Raw genomic sequence first — 14,282 nt, forward strand, 5'->3', positions numbered from 1 at the left:
TAGGTTCACCCATGGCAGTAAGGTCACTGCAAAGGCTCTAGACAAAGAGCGATTCAACCAAGACCTCAATAGTGGAGCTGGCAGAAGATGCTGACACATCCCAACGGCAATGAAGGCAGGGGAAAGCTGTAGGAGTGAAGGTTCCCTAGTTGCCTTGAATTCAATGTCTCTGGATCCTGACCCCAATCTGTCAGGGACAATGTGATGGCTGCCCGTGCACCAGCCTCCCCACATTAAACAAAGTCTTGCAAGGGCATTCTCCATTAACATCATACTCACCTCAAGTGATCATGCTACTTCTACGAGAAGTAGTAGCAGCCACTCAAGCCCCAGGCTGCAGTCAATACTCTACATGCAGAATTGCAGCTCCATAAGCAAGTGCTCACTACCTGAAGGTTTAATTGCAACAAATAAGAGATCCTATTGTGGATTGCATTGTATCAATGGGTCATAGTTCAAAAACTATATCATCCAATTAATGCTGTAGGTTTCAATATTGTTTGTAAACTTACTTTCCCTATCATTTTAACCATTCAGTATACTAGGTTTTAGTTGAATATTGTCTGTTCTCTTGTATCTGAATTGGAAAGTTGTTGTTTGATTTTCCACCAATATTAACTTCAGCAGAAAGTTTAAATATTTATAGTACAGAACGGGGGGGGGGGGTATCGAAGGTGCCATCTCTCAAATAAGTTTTATCTCTCAGATAAGGCTGTGTCACTCCACTCCTTATGAAGGGAGTAATAAGCTCTTCAGGTCTGTGCAGGGTGTCAGAGATTGTCGGGCTGTGAGGTTTTTAGAGCACTTGAACTAATTAATAGTTGCTTAATGAGAGTCTTTAATCACCAAAACTTCCTTGCATTTTTCTCAAGGGGCTCGCTGTTTGTAATGCGGTCTCCTGGTGCTTTCTGCTTATGCTTGTGAAGTTTATTTTGATAGGCTTGGGGATTGCATGTTACTTGTATTATTTAAGCGGACAACTGATTAGCGCTAATCATGGGGTCCTAGTTTTGAGAATTTACATCTTGCGGTGTTGCTTAGCTGAGCCAGCAATGTCCTTTTTGGAATTATTTTGCATAAACTCTCATCGCTGTCCCTACATTGGAGTCTCTTTCTTCCACACTTGGGTTCCAATATTGCCAGCGCACATCATGACATAGGGGGTCTGCAAAATGACTTGGATGGAGTAGGAGGACAGGCAAGAAGTGACAGGTGGAGGTGTATGGTCATGTACTTTGGTAGAAGGAATAAAGGCATAGACTATTATCTAAATGGGGAGTGAATTCAGAAATCAGAGGTGCAAAAGGACTTGTGAGTCCTTGTGCAGGACTCCCTAAAGGTTAATTTGCAGGTTGAGTCAATAGTAAGGAAGAGAAATGCAACATTAGCATTCATTTTGAGCAGACAAGAATATAAACACACTTGGAGTATTGAAAGCAGTTTTGGGCCCCTTATCTAAGAAAGGATGTGCTGGCATTGGAGAGGGTCTAAAGCAGATTTACGAGAATGATCCCAGGAATGAAAGGATTCAAGTATGAAGAGCATTTGATGGCTCTGGACCTGTACTCATTGGAGTTTATAAGAATACTGGGGGGAGGGTTCACTGAAACCTAGCAAATATATTGAAAGGCGGAGATAGAGTGGACATGGAGAGGACGTTTCAAATAGGGTAAGTCTGGGACCAGAGGGCACAGCCTCAGAATAGAAGGGGCTCCCTTTAGAACAGAGATAAGGAGGGATTTCTTGAGCCAGAGGGTGGTGAATCTGTGGAATTCATTGCCACAGATGGCTGTGAAGGCCAAGTCATTGGGTATATTTAAAGTGGAAGTTGATAGGTTTTTGGCTAGTAAGGACGTCAAAGGTTACTGGGTGAAGGCAGGAGAAGGGGGCTGAGAGGGAAATTAAATCAGCTATGATGGAATGGCTAAGCAGACTTGATGGGCGAAATGGCCTTAACCTGCTCCTCTGTCTTATGGTTTTATGCTTTTTTTTTGTGAAAGTTGAAAATTAAGTCTGTAAATTGGTCTGTTTGCTGCATCACAACATTGATTCTTCTTATTTCTTGTAAAGGATTTTGGAATGCCCATATTTGAGCTCCAGGAATGTGCTATATAAATGTAAGTATTTACGGTATACGTTCTCCCCCAATGCTTAATAAGGGTAATACAATTCCCCAAATTGTTTGCATTACTTTCTACCACTACAGATAAGATTTGCAAACGCTATGAAAATGTCTTTGTTTGTCTAAATATAGTTTCTTTCAGTACTTATCTACAGGTGGGGACATCCTCTTCCCATGAATTCCACACACTCACCTGCGGCTATATTTAGATACCTCCTGTGCGTCAATGGATCTCCACTCACGTCACAGAGTGACACCGCCAGCCAAATTCTGTCGCCGGTTATTGGCTTAATTCCTAGACAGGCCCAGCCCACAAACTGACGATCTGGCCAATGAGAGTCGGTCCGGCCCTCCGGGGCCGCGCCCACTAGACGTAATGAATAGTTCATTACAGTGAAATTGACAAGAGTGATTCCCAGAAGCTGGAAGCTTGTCAGTCAGTGACCGTGGCTGCAAAAAGTGCCCGGGATCTGCGGCAGCTCAGCAGGTGTTTCAAACCTGATACTACTATTGATAGCTGTGCAGCTGAAATCATCCTCTGGGATTTAAAAAAAACTAAACATCATTTTGATCTGGATTCTTAAAAAACAAAAAAAAAGATAAATATATATATTGTAATCAGGTATGTATCACCCATATAACTTGTTTTATGATTGCTTTAAGATAACAATAATTACAAATTGTATCTGAAGGATAGATAAGTAGTATTTTTCAATGGTTTCCCTCTACACGGAGGGTTCAAGAAAGTTGTTTTGCACGTGTTTTCTTTATTTTCGTGCTGTGATGATTTGTTTTGTTTGCAAATTTTAACATCAAAGAACACAAAACAAAAGCGAGGATCATTCTATTTACGGCGTGTCTTAAATCATGTTATGCACAATGCACGAAAATTTAACTTGTTCTGTTAGTATATTCTGCGCAATATTTTGTTTAATTGCATTTGCATGCATTAAGAACACGCTTCATTTGTTTGAAAAGCGAGAATAAAAGCCAACTATTGTAAAGCTGCAGGTTTAAGTTCAGAAGGCTATGCAGACCCGCTTTATATCAGCATGCTGGGGGAGAAGAGGTCTGAGTGGTGCGGATTTGCAGGAGAATGTGCGTGAATGAGAGGAGCGATGCAAGAGGTCGAGTTAGCAGGCAGCGCTGACAGTTACGGAGGAACAGGACTTACAGATGCTGCAACCTTCCTTTTGCCGTCGTAGAACCATCGAATTGTGAAAACGAGTTACATATAAATACTGGGGCAATGGGGGGAAACCATTCTTGGGACCACTCCTCTTCTTGGCATTTAACTGAGTAATGCAACAGTTAACCGATTATACACCCAGTCGTGATGAAAAATGCATTGTTGGAATGAGAGGGGTTTTACTTCAAAGCCCACAAAACATGACCTTGGAAGGTAAAAAAGATATCTTCAGTGAGATGGTTTCTAAAACAGCTGAGAAGTCAGGGAAATGTGCCAGTGATGTAGCAGTGCTCTTATTTCTGACCTCCTCTTTTGAAAGAGACGAATAGCGTTGTTTACTTCCAGTTACTTTCTCCTGAAGGCAGTTACAGGTCCCTAGGCATTGGTCAAGTGGCTGCTCCTGTGTCTAAGTGGTGAACATTGAGCAACATTCAGCCCATAGACAATACAGTACTGCACGTCCAGCTCCTCAGCTGAAATCCCGCCGTGCGCTTCCAGCAGGGATCACGGGAGTGGGAGCCCTACCTGGATTCCCTCCGGAGCACTGCAGCCAATTCTAACAGCCCTACTTTGGTCCAGTTGAGATCACCTATCTTAGTCTGGGCTCGACTGGGAATTTAGATTGGGCGCTCATTGCCTTTGTAGCCACCAATTGTAGCAAGTAGTTCTTATAGACCTGAGCAAGTAAACAGCTTTGGGCACTATTTCTAATTCTGGTGTAGTAATGATAAAGTGCAGAAAGAGAGATTTAATAAAATGTGCAGAAAATTACAAATAAAATTATACAACAGTTAAAATAACAACAGATTGGCGTAAACATTTTGTCTTGAGTTGAAAATGCTGCTGTGGTGGAATGGATTTTTAAATATAAATGATTAACAAAATTAAATCAAAAGGATGTCTCTGTGCCTAGCTTTGATATATAAAATATTTCAAAACACAAATATGTACAAGAGGAAATATACATTGATTATGAAATCCAAGTGTGCAAAATGCCCTTTGGCCACTGGGGAGAAGGCTGCTGGCAAGTGTAAATCTAAAGCAGATTAACAGGTGCTTTTATAGTTAATAATATGATACCCATTGCTTCTTTGATCATGTATCTGGTATAGCAGTGATATTTATTTTTAAAAATGCTTTATTGACTGTAAAAGCACAACTTGATTTAAAAGTATCGAGTCATAAAAAACCTAATTAGAAAGTGTTTTAGTCTGGAATATGCAGCAAAACATAACGTGCATATAATGTGCTCGCTATTATGAATGTGTCAGTAGGCCCACCTCGTGTGACACGAGTTTCCAGTCACCACAAATTGATGGCATTATCAATTTGCAATGTGTGGGGCAAAGGTTTTACTGATCTGGAAGGTTGGAGAAACCTCACCCTTATCGAACACACAGCAAATTCAGGTCCGTTTGATGTCCTTCGATCCTCACACTATTGTGCTCCATCACCCTATCTTCCTGGTTTAGGTTCATAGAGTCATTTACAGCACGGAAATAGGCCTTTCAGCCCAACTTGTCCATGCCGACCACGATCCCTTCCTGAGCAAAAGCAGTTTTCCCACATTTGACTCATCTCTCTCTAAACTTTTCTATCCATATACCTGTCCAAGTGTCTTTTAAATGTTTTTTTAACATTTCTTTATTGTTTTATGGAATAAAAAGAAAAAAAACCCAATATATATTATTCATAAGTTGAAAATATAACAAAGTTGAAGAAAAAATATTGGAAAACAAAAGAAAAAAAATATATATCAAAAAAAGATGCAACCATCCCACTGTGAAAAAAAAGCAGTCAATTCAGTTCATTACTTTCAACATCTTGAACATTATTCTCTAGGAGCTTGTAGAAAATGTTCCATATTTCTCGAAATTTGTCAAGTTTGTTGTTTGTAATGTAGCTTATCTTTTCCAGAGCAAGATAAGAAGTCACTTCTTTCAACCATTGTGAGAGTCCACTGGTTGATGGTTTCTTCCATGAATAGGCTATGCAGCGCTTAGCTTCCAAAAAACAAATGTTAAGCAGAGACCTTACATTTTTGGAGGTTACAAAGTCATTGGGATAAATATTCAGAATACATAATTTAGGATTGAGGAGCACCTTTTTCCCAATAATCTGACCAATCAAATCCAGCACCTTCTGTCAGAAACAAATTATCCGGGGGCACTCCCACATAAAATGAAACAAAGACCCCTTTTGATGGTTATATTTAATGCAAGTGTCTGGAATGTTGGGGTTAAAATGATGCAATCTGACTGGAGTAATGTACTGTCTGGTTATCCATTTATATTGTAATAATTTAGAGTGAGTGTTCACTGATTGGGTTTGAGCTAAGGAACAAGTTCCTGACCATTCTTTTTGAGATAGATTCTCATTCAAATCAATTCTCCATGCTTGAAGTATGTTGTTTGATGACTCTTTGCATTTGCTTGCAAATAAGTTGCAACAAGTCCCCTGGCTTCAGATAAGTTCAGAGTGATGTCTTCTAGGGTAGATAAAGGAGGGAGTTTCAAACTGTTGCCTTGCCTGGACATAATAAAACTTCGCAACTGAAGGTATTTAAAAAAGTGTTTTGTTGGAATTCCATATGTGGCCTTGAGTTCTTCAAATGACATAAATGTATCACCCTTATAAATATCAGACACCTTTACTATGCCTCGGGTCTTTTAAATATTGTTAATGTATCTGGCTCAACCTTTTCTCTGGCAATTCATTTCATATACACACCACTCTCTGTGTGAAAAACCTGCTCTCCTTGTCCCTATTAAATTTTTCCCTTCTCACCTTAAACCTGTGCCCTGTAGTTTTCGACTCCTTTAACCTGGTAAAGGACTGTGACCATCCACCTTATTAATACCCCTCATGAGTTTGTAAACCTCTAAAAGGTCACTCCTCAGTTTCCTTCACTCCAGGGAAAACAGTCCCAGTGTATCTGGTCCCTCCTTGTATCTCAAGCCCTCCAGTCCTGGTAACATCCTTCTGAATTGTTTCTTCACCCTTTCCGAACTAACAACATCCTTTCTGTATCTGGGCGATCAGAACTGTATACAGTACACCAAATATGTCCTCACCAACAATGTGTGCAGCTGTAACATAATGTTCCAACTTCTGTACTCAGTGTCCTAACTGATAAGGACAAGTGGAACCCAACACCATCTTCACCACCCGGTCTACCTGTGTCACCACTTTCTGGGAACTGTGCTCTTGTATCACTAAGTCTCTCTGTTCTACAACAGTCTCCCAGGCCCTGTCATTCACTGTGTTTGTTACAGCAGGCACCATCATGGAGTGTGTGGAGGCTCACATTGTTGCTGTACATGTGTCTGGTGAGAGTGATTTTCTTACTGGAATAGTGGTAATGCCTGTGTGTGAAGGTGCCGATGCAAGGGCTAGCTCACTCTTTCCTGTGCCTCCATAGTCTGCCTTCTGCACAATTGTAAAGAACTTTTGAATTACAGTTCTAGCTTTCTACTGGACTGTATTCATCGGGTATTAAAATAATGAACATCATTACTGCAGTTCTAGAATTTGATAATATCAAAACAGTGCATTAGACCTTTTGGACTCTGAAGTTTTATATTTGGTTATATAAAGTATCTTGATCCAAAATGCAGAATCTAAATGATTGTGTCTTTCTCAAGAAGCTGACAATCTTGCAACAGAATAATTTACATCCTTCCCGTTAGTCTTTAGAAAGGGATTGAGGTGGGGAGCAGGGCGAGGAAGATGCAAATTCAGTTGGTGAGAGCGAATAATGTGGAGTGGAGGGTGGAATTATAAAACAGATGCAGACACAAAATGCTGGAGGAACTCAGCAGGTCAGGAAGGAGGAAGAAGCCAGAATAAGAAGGTGAGGAGAAGGGAAGGTGTACAAGCTGGGGAGGGGGGGAGAGTGATAGGTGGACAAGGTAAAGAGCTGAAGAGGAAAGAATCTGATTAGAGAGGAGATTAGACCATGGACAAAGGGAAGGGAGGAGATGATAGGCAGGTAATGAGGAGAAGAGGTAAGGAATTGAAAAGAGAGAAGGGGGAGGGGGTATAAATTACCTGAAGTTAGAACAATCGATGTTCATGCTGTCCCAGATGGAATACGAGGATTTGTTCCTCCAACCTGACAGTGATCTCATTGTGGCAGTAGAAGAGGCCATGGTCCGACATGTCGGAATGGGAATGAGAAGCAGAATTAAAATGTGTGGTCATCAGAAAGCCCACCTGTTGAGGAAGGTGCTGCATCCACCATAACAGATTTAATGAGAGTTTAGTTTGAATGTGGAAAGGAAGAAGACATTTAATTATTTGAAAGCTCAATTTCATTCTTATAGTATAAATAGACTTAATCAAAGTAGATGCTTTTAAAGCAAAAAATATGGGGCTGTGATATTGTTACTTACAGAAAAAGGATAAAAATCTCCACAAGCTGCTGCCTCACAGCTCCAGGAGCCAGGGTTCAGTCCCAACCTCGGGTGCTGTCTGTGTAGAGTTAGCATATTCTCTCTGTGGCTATGTGGATTTCCTTCCACATCCCAAAAATGTGCAGATTTGTAGGTTAATTGTCTGCTATAGTCCGTAGTGAGGTGTTGCATCCAGGGGAAATTCACAGGACTGTTACTTACTGCCCTTTATGCTGCTGGCGTGTAGGGCAGCAATGAAAGTCCTCCATCTCTGTGTCTCTGTCCTTGGCCAGTCAGATGATGTAGAAGGATTCTTCATAGCTTTTTCTGTAACACTTTTGTTTTACCAGTTGGGGCTGTTAGCCTTGAGCTAAACCCCTGGACAAGGAGGACCAGTGAAACACTTAGTCTGTCCTCTACCGTTTGACCTGTTTGGTATGGGTGACCCTATCAAGAGCCAAAACGTAAAGCCCTGATTCGAACTGACATAGCTCTCTGGGTCATTGAGGCACACAAGCCTTCAAAACCATGACAAGATTTATTTATTTATTTTGGGGATACAATGTGGAATAGGCCTTTACCCAGCCCTTCGAGCCGTGCTGCCCAGCAACCCCTGATTTAACCCTAGCCTAATCACAGGACAATTTACAATGACCAATTAATCTACTGACTGGTATGGCTTTGGACTGTGGGAGGAAATTGAAGCATCTGGAGGAAACCCATGTGGTCACAGGGCAATGTAGGATCGAAGGGTTAAAGCGATCTTCGAGTAGGTTATAAGGTTGGCACATCATGGGCGGAAGGGCTTATAGTATGCAGTTTCACATGGGTATCTTTGTTGGGTAATAACAGGAGCACTGTGTGAAACTTCTCTATGAGGGCACATCTCTTTTTTGCAGACTTGCTATTTTTCTTTTAAGGTTTTACTTGAATTAAATAGAATCACAAAGCAGGATGAGGTCAGATGATAGTAACCACGACTAAGTAATGAAAGGGATGCAATAGCAGGAAATGTTAATAGAATAGTCCTCACTATCACCCACCTCAAGAAGGGAGCCTCTGCATCATATTAATGTGACATGTCAATCATCATCATGTAAATTGTCGTAACTCTCCAAATATTACAAAGATTGAATTTAATGCTCCATCATTGGTAATCTTGCCTGCTATTATCTGGGCCCTAAGCTCTAAAATTTCACCCGATCAAATATGTTCAAAGCCATTTTTGAAGTGGCTTTGAAAACTTGTATCTCTACAGTAGCCTTGTGACGTTTGTTCATCCCACTGGACTTTATGGCGCTGAAGCACCTCTGAAGTACGGCCGTCTGTAATATGGGTAACATAGCAGCCAACTTGTGAACAGCAAGATCCTGCAAGCAGTGCTGATAATGACCAAATAATCCATTATAGTAAAGTTGACTGAGGAATAAATGTTAGCCAGAGCAGTGGGAAGAGCTCCTCTACTCTCACTCAGAATAGTGCCGTGGAAATGATTATATCCACTTGAGGCAGAGCAGGAAAGCTTCAGTTTAATATCTCGCCCCTTAGCACCTCTAAGAGTGTAATGCCCTGTTTTTGCTGCGCCAGAGTTTTAGCCTGTAATTTTATGCTCAAGGCTCTGAGATCCAAGCCCACAGCTTTCCAGCTGAGAGCCAACAGAGCCCCAGTTGTCATTAGCAGCCAAAGTGTGATTATAAATGGACAGAACCATAAGCTGTTGTTATGGGGGTAGCTGTAGCTTATAAAGAGAATCTAATGACATTACTTGACATTTTAAGTGGCAGCTTCAGATCGACCTTATCAGAGAAATTGATATAAAGATACATCACCAATTGATTCCATGTTGTAATTTGCATAATGTGTTACTCTCATATTTTAAATTGCTCTTGTATTTTCTTTATCATGTTCCATGTATCTCATCTCTATTCTAAGAAGAAACAATTCATCTTGAATGTAGTTCATTAATATGAAAGGTTCTGCAAATGCTGGAAATCCAGAGCAACACACAAAACACCAGAGGAAATCAGCAGGTCAGGCAGCATCTATGGAGGGGAATAAACAGGTGACATTTTGGGCCGAAACCTTCATCAGGACTGAAATGGAAGGGGAAGACACCAGAATAAGAGGGGGGAAAAGTACACACTGGGAGGTGATAGGTGAAGTCAGGTGAGGGGTAAGATAGGTGGATAGTGGAGGGGGTATGAAGTGAGAGGCTGGGAGGTGATAGGTGGAAATGACAAAGGGCTGAAGAAGAATGAACCTGATAGAGGAGAGTGGACCATGGGAGAAAGGGAAGGAGGAGAGGCAGCAGAGGGGGGTTTAGGCAAATGAGGAGAATGGTAAGAGGGAGTGCTTGAATGGGGAATGGAAAAAGAGAGGAGGAGGAGGGGGAAGAGCTTATGAGAAGTCAGGAAATTTGATGCTCATGCCATCAGGTCCGGTAACTCAGAAAGTTTTCCGGCTGAATTATTTGGAGCATGCGGGTGCCTACTTTGATCTTCATTTGTAGTTTGAGTCGGGAGCATGCTGCTGGTGATGACACTAGATGCCAAAAGTGGGAAAGTATTCCATTCTTTATAACTACCTCACTCCAACAAAGCAGTGGTGCGTCTGTGGGCAATTTTTTCATGGCCCGGCAATGAGTCATTGACAACACCTGGACTACTACTGATTCAAGTTAACCATGATGATCTCATTACTCTAGTTTAGTGAGAAATGGTAAACCTACAAGGGGACATCAGGTTACTCCAGAGTCATTAAAAATGCAGGGAAATCAAACACTGAGAAAGAAGAAACACAGAATTAAATAGTTTTGTTTTCATTGCTTAGTATGAGCTGAAACACACTGTATATTGTGTGGTAAAAGGCCTGATTTAGACTAAATTGCAGAACACTTAACAGTCTCCATATTAAACATGGTTAGAAAGGTATTGTTGAGGGCGTAAAGAAAATTTACAGGACTAATATGAGAATCAAGGAGGACTAAATAGATTGGGTCCCTCCCTTAGGAATGGCAGCATTGTGGCACAACTGGGACAGCTGCTTGCCTACAGTGATGAAGACCTGGTTCAGTTGTGCCCTCCGGCACTGTCCATGTGGAGTTTGCACATTCTACGTGACAGCATGGATGTTCTGCAGGTGCTCCAGTGGGTCGGATGGTTAATTGGACACTGTGAGAGTGTGAAGCAGAAAGTTGGGAGAATAAAATGTGTGAATGAGAGGTTGATGGTCGGTGGAGACTCAGAGTAGTGAAGGGTCTGTTTTTGTGCTGCATCTCTCCATACTCTACAGTATAGTACAGGCACTTCAGCCCACATTGTTGTGCCAACCTTTTAACCTACTCCAAGATCAATCTAACCCTTCCCTCCTACATAGCCCTCCATGTTTCTATCATTCATGTGCATATCTAAGAGTTTCTTAAATACCCTTAATGTATCTGCCTCTGCCACCAACCTTCGTAGTGTGTTTCACACACTCATCACTTTGTGTAAAAATAACTTACTTTTGACATCCCCTTCATACTTTCCCCCAATCACCTTCTAGTTATGCCCCCCATATTAGCCATTTCCACCCTGCGAAAAAGTCTGTGACTGTCCACTCAATTTGTGCCTCATAAATCTTGTACACCTCTAACAAGTTGCCTGTCATCCTCATTCACTCCAGAGAGAAAAACCCTAGCTCACTCAAACAGAAGGCTTTGAATTGCCCAAATGGAGATCTTTGACTACTGAAGGATTTTGACATTTCCACTTGTGCAGCATCCAAGTGGAAGCCGCAAATATGACACCATTGTTGATTAAATCATTTCAGGGCTCGGCAGGATCCCTAAGAGTAGGCTTCGCTACAAGGGGAAGCCAGAGAAACAGGCACAGGAGCAGAAAACAAACAGAAGGATGTATAGAAGAGGATGCATACTGTAGACCAATAGAATTAAATAGCTCTATAGACTAGCTGTCCTGACTTTTGTGCTGTCGACCCTTTGTAACTATTTTAGTACAGAAATGGACAGTTCCGCACCTATTCCTCACTGGATTTAATAACATCAACATAGTGCACAGTTGTTATATTCATCACGTTGAAACTAAATGGATCTACTCAATCAAATCTCAATCTACTCAGATTAAGACTCAAACTAAATCTACTCATGGATAGTCAGCATGGCTTTGTGACAGGAAGATTGTGCCTCACAAGCCTGATAGAGTTTTTTGAAGAGGTAACAAAAGAAATTGATGAGGGTAGGGCAGTGGATGTGGTCTACATGGACTTTAGCAAAGCATTTAACAAGTTCCCTCATGAGAGACTCATCCAGAAAGTCATGAGGCATGGGATAAGTGGAACCTTGGCTGTTTGGATAAAAAATTGGCTTCAAGGAAGAAAGCAGAGGGTAGATGTGGAAGGTAAGTATTCTGCCTGGAGGTCGGTGACTAGTGGAGTGCCGCAAGGATCTGTCCCTGCTATTTGTGATTTTTATAAATGACCTGGATGTAGAGGCGGAAGGATGGGTGTGTAAGTTTGTGGATGACACGAAGATTGGAGGAGTTGTGGATGGAGCTGCAGGTTGTCGAAGGTTACAAGGGGATATAGACAGGCTGCAGAGTTGGGCAGAAAAATGGTAGATGGAGTTCAATCCGAACAAGTGTGAGGTGATGCATTTTGGAAGGACAAACCAGAAGATTGAGTACAGGATGAATGGTCAGTTACTTAAGAGTGTGGATGAACAAAGGGACCTTAGGGTTCAAATCCATACATCCCTCAAGGTCACTGCACAGGTTGATAGGGTAGTTAAGGTCTATGGGATGCTCGGCTTCATTAACAGGGGGATTGAGTTCAAGAGTAGAGAGGTCATGTTGCAACTCTACAAATCTCTGGTGAGACCGCACTTAGAGTATGGTGTTCAATTCTGGTCACCTCATTATAGGAAGGATGTGGAAGCTATGGAGAGAGTGCAGAGGAGATTTACCAGGATGTTGCCTGGTTTGGAGAACAAGTCATATGAAGCAAGGTTAGCAGAGCTGGGACTTTTCTCTTTGGAGCGTAGAAGAATGAAAGGGGACTTGATAGAGGTCTACAAGATTATGAGAGACATAGATAGAGTGGATAGTCAGTACCTGTTTCCCAGGGCACCAACAGCAAACACCAGAGGGCATATGTACAAAATTAAGGGAGGGAAGTTTAGGGGAGACATCAGGGGTAAGTTTTTTACACAGAGGGTTGTGAGTGCCTGGAATGACTTGCCAGGGATGGTGGTGGAGGCTAAAACATTAGGGGTATTTAAGAGCCTCTTGGACAGGCACATGGATGAAAGGAAAATGGAGGGTTTTGGTGTAGTGTGGGTTTAGTACTTTTTTTAAGGATTATATGGGTCGGCACAACATGGAGGGCTGAAGAGCCTGTACTGTGCCATAGTGTTCTATGGTTCTAAATGTTGGCTTGTTCATCCTTGTCCATGAAGTGCTCTCCTCCTTTCCACCATGACAATAACCTGTTGCACTAGTACTTTGGAAAAAGAAGGCCATGAATTCAGTTGAGACAATCATGAGATCTAGGCTGTCTCTCCAGCCTTGCTTTTTATTTCCGGTGGCCCAATCAAATTGGGAGCGAATGAGAGAATGACTCACAGGTCTGTGAGTAAGATTCTGAAAGAGGAACTTTCACAGGTTTTCAGTATTTTTAGCAGCCCAATTAAATCACAATTCATTAGCAAGGGCGAATAAGAATAAAGCAGGGACAAGTGTTGTGGCCGTTGTTGGAGTGGGCCAGTGTTAGAGTGGGGAGGCTTTGGCACATTAGGCTTGGGTGAAGTATGTATTTGGTAAGTTTCTTCTTCATCTGTTAGTACATTGGTAGAGAATATTGAGGATGGTTCCATGGGCTGAGTTGTGTTCTTTATGTGAGATGTGGGAATTCTGGGAAACCTCCAGCCTCCCAGATAACCACATCTGCATCAGGTGCTCCGAGCTGCAGCTCCTCAGAGAACGTGTTAAGGAACTGGAGCCAAGCACAGGTACTCCAGCAGAGAGCTTCTGTTCTGATAGTTTCGCTTTAAAATCGTCACTGTAGCCCATTGCTTATGGTGCTTGAGGCTTGAATACTTTCCTCTTCCATAATTTGCTTCAGTTTTTTAGTTTACCCGTTTTTCATTACCATCTCACAGTGCTGACCACTCTTTCATCCTTCCCTTATTGCTATCCCTTGAACAAGCTTGAAGTCTGCCCTGAGTTTATTTTGTCCAATGAGAGGGACTCAAGAGGTGACCAACTGATTATCATTTCCATTACTGCTTGTGTTGGGAATGTTCAGCATTCACAGCACCATAGCCTAAACTGTGTTTCGGCTTTGTACCACCTGTAAAATAAAGTAGTTGCTGAGTGTATGTTCGTGGTCTTCTGCTGTAACCATCCACTTTGAGGTTCGATGTGTTGTGTGTTCAGAGATGCTCACTGTTGTAACATATAATTGTTTGAGTTACTGTCACCTTCCTGTCAGCTAGAACCAGTCTGGACATTCTCCTCTGACCTCTCACATTAACAAGGCATTTTCACCAATAGAACTGACACTCACTGGGTGCTTGTTTGTT

General features: G+C 41.9%; 1 protein-coding gene across 1 annotated transcript in view; it reads left to right on the forward strand.

The window, feature by feature from the left end:
* The first annotated feature begins 2,582 nt into the window (after nt 1-2,582).
* LOC132384730 (nuclear receptor subfamily 4 group A member 1-like) overlaps nt 2,583-14,282 on the forward strand; it is a 57,758-nt gene continuing 46,058 nt past the window's right edge. The window contains exon 1 of the mRNA XM_059956145.1: nt 2,583-2,744. The gene's annotated coding sequence lies outside the window, so the exon portion shown is untranslated. The remainder of the gene's footprint in view (nt 2,745-14,282) is intronic.

This window comes from Hypanus sabinus, chromosome X1 (assembly GCF_030144855.1).
Source record: "Hypanus sabinus isolate sHypSab1 chromosome X1, sHypSab1.hap1, whole genome shotgun sequence".
NCBI classification, from domain to species: Eukaryota; Metazoa; Chordata; class Chondrichthyes; order Myliobatiformes; family Dasyatidae; genus Hypanus; species Hypanus sabinus.